General features: G+C 38.1%; 1 pseudogene; it reads right to left on the bottom strand.

Annotated features, from left to right (window-relative positions):
• Positions 1-1,331: 1,331 nt before the first annotated feature.
• LOC112494014 lies at positions 1,332-11,056 on the bottom strand (annotated as a pseudogene).
• Positions 11,057-11,757: the final 701 nt, after the last annotated feature.

The following is an 11,757-nucleotide window of genomic DNA, read 5'->3' as shown; positions in this document are numbered from 1 at the left end:
GATCGTCACTTTGAATATGAGTGTCGACGTGTTTGGACGTCAGTTGAATAGCAGGACCGCGGTTACGAGTAGCCGTGGTCTCCCTGGCGCTGGATTCAAATTCACTGCTGCTGGGCACTACGACATTGATAACAAGAAGCTCTGTAACGTCGCCAATCCTGAGGAGGAAAACGATGCTGTGACCTTGAATCTGATGAAAACTGTAGTGAAGCAGGAGCTGAATACCGTGTTTCACGTGACTGCCGGAATGCGCAATGATATCGATAACAACAACTTGATGATTCAATCTCTCGATTCTACCACGAAGGATGCGCTGAAACGTCTGCAAGCTGATATCGAGCCAGGACAAGAATTGGCGATTCGCAACTCTCTGATCATTTCTCAGCTGGACGCCAGACAAAATGCGCTGGAGAATGGACGGAAAAAAGTCAGCGGTGGTGAAGGAACTGTATAGACCTGCTAGGAGAAATTACCAGCGCCGGCACGTTGACGTCCGTGGATTGGACGAGACCTGGCAAGCGGATCTCGTTGACATGTCAGCGTACGCCAGAGACAACCGCGGATACAAGTATCTGCTCACCGTCATCGACATATTTTCAAAGGTTGCTTGGGCCGTGCCGATCAAGAGCACTATCGGTGTCGGTATACATCAATTTAGCTCTATCACCAAAAGTATTTTTGTTACATTACATTTTACATACGGTTACATTAAAGAGGTTATTTACACAAATCGACCAATGACTGCATTAGATTTACAGAGACGTATCAGGGAGGCTGTCGCAAACATAACTCCACAAGTTCTTTGAATGATTGTTGAGAATATCCGTCATCGGATTGAGTTATGCCTGCAAGTTAATGGTAGAAATATTGAACATCTCCTGTAAACTCTCAGAAACTTCCCTATTTCATGTTTGCGCTATTTTTTTCTTTTTTTTCGCAAGAGATGCAAAGCAGACTTAACCTCCACGTTATGTCGGTGCAGGAATCTTGGTCCAGAACTCTCCTTGTATAACTACTCGTGGTGCATTCTGGGTCACGCTAATAAAGTCTGAATACCTAATTCGAGTATGGAACTCATTTTCATGGCATTTTTTTTGTTAAATTAGAGGGAATGACATGGAAAATGAGGTATCTAAAAACAACTCTTCAAGAGGAACAACTATTATTAGGGTGAAAAATACGGTTGCCATTTAAAAATAAGCTCCTTGTACTTGCAGCTTGCAAGAATAACGTTGAAAGCTCAAAATAATGCATGCATCGTATGTCCCCCTCGAAACCCTACAACTTTTGTCTAAAACATTTTTCTCTTACTTGCCTGCCTTAGAAGATCTTTAGGTGCTTTGTTTCAAATGGGACACCCTGTATATGGCTCTTAGACCGCAACCGTCAACTTTTTTCTGAATTATCAACATGGCAAGTGCAGCCAACAAGTTGTAGGGCTGAATAAAACCCCCAAAAAAACTTTAAAAAGTAAAAATGGGTGTCGGGCCTTCGTTGACACCACAAATATTACAATGCATTCAACGCCACAAAAAGAAGTAAGATCAGCTAGTCGGGTAAAAACTAAAATACAAATAACATGTGGAAAATAAAAAAATTGAATTAAATTTTAAAAAATATCTGGAAAAATTTATCAAAAATTGAAAAAAATTCCACAAAATCCGACAAGTACCCTATAAGATTTAGAGAGACCATCATTCTATTAAAAAACATATACTTATGTACTTGTCGGATTTTGTGGAATTTTTTTCAATTTTTGAAAAATTTTTCCAGATATTTTTTTACTAGTATTCTTTTAAATTTAATTCAATTTTTTTATTTTCCACATGTTATTTGTATTTTAGTTTTTACCCGACTAGCTGATCTTACTTCTTTTTGTGGCGTTGAATGCATTGTAATATTTGTGGTGTCAACGAAGGCCCGACACCCATTTTTACTTTTTAAAAGTTTTTTTGGGAGATATCCCTTATTTTTGTTGTATTACTGTATTACTACATTTATTGTGTCAAAAAAGCCTGACACTTGTTTTGACTTTTTGAAATTTTTTTTAGTAAAGTCACTGCTATATTCTTGTGTCGACAAACGCCCGGCACTTCATATAACCTTTCAATAATTGTTGTAAGGTAACATTGATTTTTTTCTTATTTGACAATTCAACATACACGATTAGCAGAATCCATGTTTTTATTATTTTGTACGGTTCAAATAATGAATTTATAAATTATAAATAAAATGTTTAATTTTTGCTGAACAGCCGGGCGGGGAGGAAGGGTACTACACTCAATACTGACTCAACATACACGAAAAAATCACGACCAGCTACGCGACGCGTATAAACCAGCGAACACTACCGATTCGTGACCGTAACTTGTTAAGGTATGCTCTTAGATACAGCAGCACTTGACAAGCTAGGCTCTCGAACGCAGCAGAATTCGAAAAACTAGACTCTCGGACCTGCTCGGACCGCGGACGCAGCAGAATTTGTTTGACATCTATCTAGTAAGACTCTCTCGGGCACAGCAGTTTGTAGTAGGGCATGAGAAAAAAAAACAGTAGCCACCTAGCGGTGGCTAGGCGAAAGGAACAGATTTCGAAATATATAGATATATAAAAAGCGTCCCTTGACTCGCATTTTAGAGCCATACTGCACGTACATATGTATACTCGTATACGTGAGCCCCGTTAACGCTCGTTGATTCGCTGACGCGGTTCACGTGCGCAACTCATACATAGCAAAATATGTCCGTGCGTAATGTTTGGAGTAAATAACGTCCAGCGTTTGGTCAGGGCCGACTTCGTCATACGAAGAGCCCGACACAACGTTCAACTGAACGCTAGGATTGAAAACGTACCAAAGAGAATTGCTACCTGCTTTTTTGGACTAAATTTTTGGACATGACTGTTACGCGACCACTATCTTAATCGTCGTGGATCCTTGTTTCAGTATGGCACCCTGTCTGTAATACGGCGTGATAGAGTGAACGGTATGTTGGCGGGTCCCTTCTCCGGGCGTCATCAACTCGCAGACTTCGGAAATGTTCGGCGATATTCGGGTCTGTTCGTCTCTGAGCTCCTAAGCGGCTGTGTACGGCTCCCCCTCGCCGCCGCCATGTCCCGACGGCGTTCACTACAGTTCTAGCTGAACAAAAAATAATAACAAGTCCGCCAAATAAAATTTCTACGCTTTGTAATTGTGTAAAAACCCAAGGAAATCTATCGATCGCTTCTCTTTCCTCCGATACTTAAAACTAACTGTGAGCTCTCCTTATCGTGATCTCCAGGCTCCCTTGCCCATTTTTGTCATGGAAATAAAATACAACGCCACATAGTATGGTATCATAGCACAGTGTTGTGTAATATATGTATGTGTTCCGTACCGCCGAGTGTGCATACAAAGATATGGCGCGCGTTGACTGCATGGATCATATTTCGATTCCGTGAATGTGGATGCTAATTTGGTCATAAATTGGCATATCCATATCGATTCAGAAGATTTTCAGTCTTTTCTAATCGAGGTTAAGCCTCGATTCTGTTCTGACAACCGGTTACGACAGCTTGAAGAGGAAATGAGAAAGATTGATATCAGGGTATGTAAAAATACTTCTCTAGGGTGTACTTCCGAAAAGCTCATACCTCCGAAAAGTATGGTTTATTGTATTCTGACGTATTTTGACTTATTGATGACGAATATAATAGTGGAAATACTCGCAAAATTAATTAACAAAAAAAGGCGATTTTTCAAGAAACAAATTTTTTTAATATTGTTTTTGTTAAATACTGATTTAATGGAAAAATGTTTGAAGTAAACATTGTAGCTTGTAAAAGATTACATCTTTTATGTGCTATGCATTTTTATTATAAAACTATTTTTCAAGAGAAATAAGATAATGTTCAGAGAAACAAACATTCGTAAAAAAAGAATTCTAATAAAAAATAATTATGATTGATAGACTATGTTACTATGAATCCAGTAGTATCAGTACATAATTACTTGCGGGAAGGTTGAAATTTTGATTTTAAAGTGCATTCTTTTTCCCTTTTCGTATTTTTTTTGCTTTTTGTATTTTTTTATTTTACGTATTTCTTCTTGTATTTTTGAATTATCAAATGTTTTCTTATCATTTATATATTTCTTGTCGTCACTAATATTTTTTTCTAATTTTTCATGTCATTTTTATAGGTATCCTGTAACTTAAACTAGAAACTTCGTTACGCTTTCCGGGATAACATATCAAGAGACTCGATCGAGTCTCGCGTCAAGTACAGGCAACCGGCTGTACAAGGCGTAGCGCGCCGAGACTCTTTACTCGAGTCAACTCCTTATACCTGTGTTTGGAACGAATCCGTAGTTTTTTCCATCTAGGTGTTAAATGTGAAAGTTCAGAGTGTTCAGGTGTTCCTCTCCGTAGTTTCTTGTATTTAGATATCGGATATCCAGGGTGTTCAGGTGTTACGCTTCGTAGTTTCTTGTACCTAGGTGTTAGATGTGGAAGTTCAGAGTGTTCAAGTGTCCCTCTGCATAGTTTTCTGTGTTTAGGTTTCCCGTTCTGAATCGATCGGCACCAAGATCTATACAATTCCTGTACGAGATCAAGGCATATTGAAATAGCAAAGGAGATGATTTTAATTCAGTTCAGTCATTGTCGTCGTCTTCGTACCTCCAACTACTTTTTTAGATAACAGATGGCACTGATTACAACACGTAGTTGAGACTTGTATCAAGTACAAGCAACCAATGGTATAGCCAATACAAAATTTCGTTGATTACATCTCAAAATATAAAATAACTTCGAATTATCTTTAGCAATTTGAAATACGAAAAACTGATTTATATGTAAATAAAAATTAGATAAAAAAAAATAATAATACGCAATGAAGAATATTCATAAAAAGGAAAAGAGAAAAAATGAAAGTTTATGTAAATATAATTCGGAATTACATAATAAAGTACATACTTTTAGATGAATGAACAAATAACATATTTAGCGAAATCAAAATGTAATTTTCAAATATTTATAGTCTTAGAACATGTTACTTTCTTGACTATTCATTTGATTCAATGTAATATCCATGTAAAATTATATGTTACAACTGTATCTAGGTGTTAGATGTGGAAGTTCAGAGTGTTTAAGTGTCCCTCTGCATAGTTTTCTGTGTTTAGGTTTCCTGTTCTGAACCGATCGGCACCAAGATCTATACAATTGCTGTACATGCTGTACAATCCGTGCATTTCTTGATATAAATTTGGTACAAAACCAGTACCAATTTTCTATAGAAATCATATTAACAATAACTCGTCAAAAATAATCACGGTAAACGCTTAATAACAAACATACAGCATTAGAATACTATGTGCACGTGCAAAGTAAGTACTTTGGAATTCCTGGCACGGACATGCCAAGTAGTACTCGATAAGGAATCACCTACAGTTTTATTAATTATTAAATCACCATTAAATCGTAATTAAATACGGGAAGCAGTAGTAACATAAAAAAGTAGCGAAAACGTTATAGGAAATATTGAAAATATAATTAAAATGATGGGCCAGTGCTAGATCATATAATAGGAAAACATGTAGTGACTTATGTACTTGGCCTCAATAATATGATATCAATACTTTTTGTTAGAGGAATTCACAGCAATCCTGTACTTGGCGTAGTTTTTTACACGTAAGTGTTTTTTGGGGGATTTTTATATCCATGATCAGTTGCGCAATTGGACCTGCACATTATTTTATTTTTCTCGAAAAATAATATTTTTATAATAAGAATGCATAGGACATAAAAGATGTAATTTTTTACAAGCTACAATTTTTATTTAAAACTTTTTCCTCTAAAATCAATATTTATTGAAGAAAATATCAAAAAAACATTTTTTTTTTTCTTGAAAAATGGTCATTTTTTGTTAATCAATTTGGCAGATATTTCCATTATTATATTCGTCATCAACACGTCAAAATACGTCGATATACAAAAACCCATACTTTTAGGAGGTATGCGCTTTTCGGAACTTTATCCCTCCTCTATGAGATTGGAATTTATTGCCGGCTTACATTGCATGTATTAAACATATTATCAATCCTATTTTCGAGATTACCATGTGTTGCCGATACTTTACGCCAAATATTGTCACAACTTTAGAACCCTTCAAAAGTTCTGCTGAAGGATCTCCCCATGAAAAATCAATATTGCGACGTGAGCATTTTGATGCACGTCGCAAATTAGGGAATTAGGTTACAGAACGTTTCGCGTGGCATTGGACTGATTTTATTATAAGAATTTGTATTTATTTCCCTGTGGGAAATATTTCGTTTGTTTTTGAGTTCATAAAGCGGATCCGAGAGGATTCGAAACAATTTCTATTGAGACGGGGCCTTAGAGTGCCAACTACGCGCCTGGCGGAGCGCTGTCGGGGAGCGGTGACGTCAAGACAGGAGCATACAACCTGGCGGCTCAATTATACGAAGGAAGCGGCCAACGTTTTCAGGATCAGGGGGCATACAGGGGTTGCAGAAGCGGCCTGGAGCCGAATATCGACGGAGTAGAGGTGGATGTGTTTCCCGCCTCTCGGAAACAGCACTGCAGCCATTCTGACATAGCAAGATGCCAGGATCTATTTTATCGAGATCGTCAGAAAAATTGAAGACCGCAAGTTCACTAGTGGAGCTAATATAACAGCGAACCTCATTGGATCAGGGGGTGTTATTACGGCGCGCTCTCGGGAGGGTTTCCGATTTTGGAAATTTGTATCGTCACTCACAGCGTGGCCTAGCTCAGGGATAGACGCTTTTTGACGCTCGTTTAGTGACAATTTTTTATTTATTTTATCGTATCGTGATCCGTTGAAGGGATGTATAACCCAGGAGAGTGTGTTCCTGTGGATAGTAGGAGCTACTGGACAACGGTAAGTGACGCTCACGGGTATTCTGACTACCTCTCAACTCACGAGATCGACCGATCTTTTCTATTCAACGTGCTCTTACGCGTCATCCTACGCTTTCCTAATCACTACGGGTTCGAAGATAGCTAATCCGGTGATAAACAGAGGATCGGTCTCTCACTTTCTTCTTTTTCTTCTTCCGGTTTTACGTCTAATCGTTCAGTCCATGCCTCGCAAAATCGTCTCCCTGGCACACGGGTGCGTGAATCACTGTCGTACTGGTTCTTATCGTACCGTTATTATATCGTATCATTAGTTGCGTTGTTCTAGCGGGAACATTTTTTGATAATATCGTTCGAGTATTGTCCAAGTGCGTTCTGTAACATCTCGATCTGATTTTCATGACTATCACTTGTACTCAGTAGAATTGTTCTTTTTTTTGTATTTAAAATAAATGGGATCCGTCTCTGGAGTTTTCTTACGATAGTTCGATGTTGCATAAAATAATTTAATTAGTTTTTAGAGTGAACCTCCCCTGTTTTCAGATTTTAATAATTGACTCCCAGGACTTAGGACTTCATCGCATAAGAGCTGGCCAGGGTGTCCTTAGAAGGCAGTGGTGTATGTAAAAAAATTGTCTATGTCACGATAATAAACGAAACTTCCATAATCGATTATTGATCTGATATAACTTTTGTAGAGCGTGATGAGAGTCTCTGGGTCAGCCCCCCACCATGTGCCACATAGAAATTTAATTAGATTTAAGGCTTTGTTACATTTTTTGATTATATCCCACACAGCACAGAAATATTTTGTCACCATTGCTAAAAGTTTCCCTTGAAATAATGCAATATTACCGGAAATATATTGAAAATTGTTTAAATATTTCTGGAATGTTGCAGGAACCTTGCAATGTCCGCTCAGCACGTTGCAATCATAATATTGCTATAATATTGCCGGTCAATATTTTCGAAATATCAATGCATAATATTAATAAAATATAACTCAGATAGATAACTGAGAAATAATATGACTGAGAATAAATTCCAATGCCAGCAATGTATCGTGGGTTTCTGTGGGCACGTTGCCTATACCTCCTTAAATATTACCTCGGTTGTATTTTTAAATTCTGTATACAAATGCAATAATTTCACATGTAATTTTTACATGCAGAATACAAAAGTATATATCGACGGCGAAGACGAAAACCGAATAATCGACGGATTGATTATTTACCCGGTCCTACGTTTTTTCATGCGAGTTGCCTTAACCACCTAGCGGCGCGGCAGCGAACTAGTGTTCGCTCGGATACTCCGAGTCTGGTTAGGGACTCTTGTCACAGATTTCAGCAATATATCAGAAAGTTTTATTTATTATATTACCCTGAAATATTGTGCAATATTTGACATAAAGACATCAACAACATTGCTGTCGCATTGAAATATTGGAATATTGTTGTAATGTTTTCGAAATAATAGTGTGCTGTGTGGGTCTGGTTATACCTGGCGCCCAGTAATTTAGTATTTTATTGATTAGTTCTCGTGATGCCATTTATTTCTGCGACGCCGTAAAAAGTGCCGTTACAGTATATGTTGTAAAGAGTTGGAGGAGGACGGAGTTAAGGCCACCGAGAGTTCCAAAATAAAATGAAAAGTTATCCCTATGACTAATTACAATCTATAAAATAACTTAACCTAGTCGCGCGCGTCTTATTCTAGGTGATAGGGCTGAGGAATGTCGGGGATGGGGATAGGGTAGGTACGTGTCTCTCTCTCTCTTCCTCTCCAACCCTCCGGCTCTCGCTCTTGCTCTCGTTCTCTGTCTCTGCCCTCTTACTCTTCTCTCTCTCTCTCTCTCTCTCTCTCTCTCTCCGACTCTCCGACTCTCCGACTCTCCGACTCTCCGACTCTCCGACTCTCCGACTCTCCGACTCTCCGACTCTCCGACTCTCCGACTCTCCGACTCTCCGACTCTCCGACTCTCCGACTCTCCGACTCTCCGACTCTCCGACTCTCCGACTCTCCGACTCTCCGACTCTCCGACTCTCCGACTCTCCGACTCTCCGACTCTCCGACTCTCCGACTCTCCGACTCTCCGACTCTCCGACTCTCCGACTCTCCGACTCTCCGACTCTCCGACTCTCCGACTCTCCGACTCTCCGACTCTCCGACTCTCCGACTCTCCGACTCTCCGACTCTCCGACTCTCCGACTCTCCGACTCTCCGACTCTCCGACTCTCTGACTCTCTGACTCTCTGACTCTCTGACTCTCCGACTCTCTGACTCTCTACTCTCGTCCCTCAGTAGTTCACCTCGCACTGAACGGTCCCCGGCTGCTCGCGTATCTCCGTCGCCATTCGGTCGGGTTCGTGAGATTCCGCGGCAGCTGGGGGCCTTGCGATCGAATCGTGGTGAGGCGAGCGCCTCGACACAATGTATATAAAATATATCTAAAAATATATCTTTTATAAACTTGGTTTTTATTCTATGAAAAATACTATAACTCAGATATATATTCAAATATATTTAAATCGTACAATCATTATTTGTTTCATATTTTGTCAAGTATATATGGGTGATTCCGCTCTAACTGTTACTTTTTTTATTAAAAATTTTTCAATTCTATAATTAAACTTTTCTTTTTTTTTATGCATATTATTACTCTATTTTATTGTAAAAATGAAAGTCCGAAAGGATTTTGCTACAACTTTAAAATATCGAGAATGAGAATCAAATGTCAAATTTTTCTTACCACGGTACTGACTCATTTATCCACAGTACTGGCATAAAATAAATTTAGTAGATATTCTTTAGAAAAATTATTAAATTTATTTACGAATTGTATTATAACATTTTTAAATTCTTTTATTCTAATTATTTAACACTTCAATAATAATTAGTAATTCATTTTTAACAAATAATAATACATTATAATTTATATAAAATATTAATCAACTGAAACCTAACACATACTGTTACGTCCTATGCGTGAGCGACCGTATGCGGGAGCATCAGGGAACTAGCATAGGTATTGAGATCAAAGATCACGTAAAAGGTATTGGGTTCTTGCCACTTTAAGGTGCTAAAGCACGCCTATTTGCGTTTATGTCCCTTGGTCGATAGTTAAGATGAGGATCACAGACAGGTACTAAATATATTGATTTGGAAAACTCACTCCTTCTACGGGAGTTTGGTTGATGCTACTAGCTTATGGGTTTATTTGGGTCTAGGAGCTAATAGGTTCAGGTTTCGAAATCAAGAGAAGAAAGTATAGTTTAAGAAGGGGGGGGGGGGCAATGGGGTTGCGTTGCGTCGGACGTAACAATACTGTTTTACGAAAAATAAATTAACTTAAATATAGTTTTTGGTTTTCATCACAGCATTTTTTGAATTCCTCAGCTTCTACGTAATGATACAGTCTGAGTTTTTGCTGAATAATCACTAACAACATCTTTATCGTTACCAACTTTATCGTTTAAAGAGTAATCAATTTTTCCCATAGAAAAGTGTTTACATGAATTTCCATTAGAGCAATCAAAGCAACTTAATGAATTGAATAAAATACAATTACGCTGTAATTTACTCCACGAGTATTGATGTATTTTCATAGTACTTACGAAAAGCATGAAATTATTTGGTAATATTGCATCAATGGTCAATATTTCCTCTTCTGTAACACAATCAATATAAACAGATTTAACACAATTACGCACAATTGATAGCAAAGAGTCAAAATTTGATACTTCTGAGCCGTATTTCACTTGGTCATCGGCTAACTTTTTTATGTAGCCTCCGATTCCATCAGCAGAACTTTTTCCATAGCCAGCCTCACTGAAGTTATATGTAATATCTTCTGAGTATAACACTGAGGCAAGTACTGCGTTATGAGATAAAACATTTTTTTATTGCGGTACTGTATCGTTGGACCATCACTCATAATGTGTAATTTTTTAATTTCTGGATTTGTTATAAGATTATTTTTCAAGTATTTTTTTTATGTGAACAATTATAGTAGAAGGATCATGTCTGAGTGATTTCGATAAAGTAGCGAAGCCTTAAAAAAAATTTGAAGCATAAAACATGCCCGTATGTAAAGTACGTTGTACTCTACTAGCCCCAAAGTGTAGTGACTGAACTTCCGTTTTATATTTACATGAATAATTTTCACTAAAGTCAATAAGTTATCCTAACTCATTGCTTTGTAAGGACTGAGTTAGTTTTTTCATTGCGTTGTTTCGGTGAATAATTCTGTATTCATGAGCTATAAACAAATTTAACTCATGTTTAAAATGATTTGAGATTTTAGACTTGCGCGGGCAATATTGTCATTAGTACTCATAGTTTCTGGATGGAGGCCGCGTCTGTGTTCAGCTTCGTGCCGACGTTTCGGAAACGTTTCAGTCTGCATCTTCAGGGCTAGGAGGCTCCGATACTGAAGCTCCCTATTGTCAGAAAGTCCTAATATACCTATGGTTGCCCATGCGGAGGATCAGTGCTTCAGTCAATCATAAGTTGTTTTTAGTTGATCAGCTGATCAATTAAAAAACCGGGAGGACGGTGTGCCAAATGGGGTTTACTTGATATACTCGATCCCTATTTAGGTTATCTGGGTGTTTTAATATCTCTAAACCTTCGCGATATTTTCGGGCGCAGTAACTTGTAGAACTATATGGTGTACGGTAATTTTTCTCAATCTGCCTCGGCAGAACATTGGATGGACACTGGACATTCATTTCAAAAGACATAAATGCTAGGGTCCGGGAAGTTAGTCCCCCATAATTCGAAAATTCCGGTTTCGTTGTTTGTTCTGAGTTGTTCTATGTTTGTTCTATATTGCTCCAGAAAAACAAGTTTCTCAATTGAAATTTGTAGCGGTGAG

Source organism: Cephus cinctus, unplaced genomic scaffold (genome assembly GCF_000341935.2).
Source record: "Cephus cinctus unplaced genomic scaffold, Ccin1 Ccin1_scaffold0002, whole genome shotgun sequence".
In the NCBI taxonomy this organism is placed as follows: Eukaryota; Metazoa; Arthropoda; class Insecta; order Hymenoptera; family Cephidae; genus Cephus; species Cephus cinctus.
The sequence above is the reverse complement of the archived record's forward strand: the minus strand, read 5'-3'. Positions and strand labels throughout refer to the sequence as shown.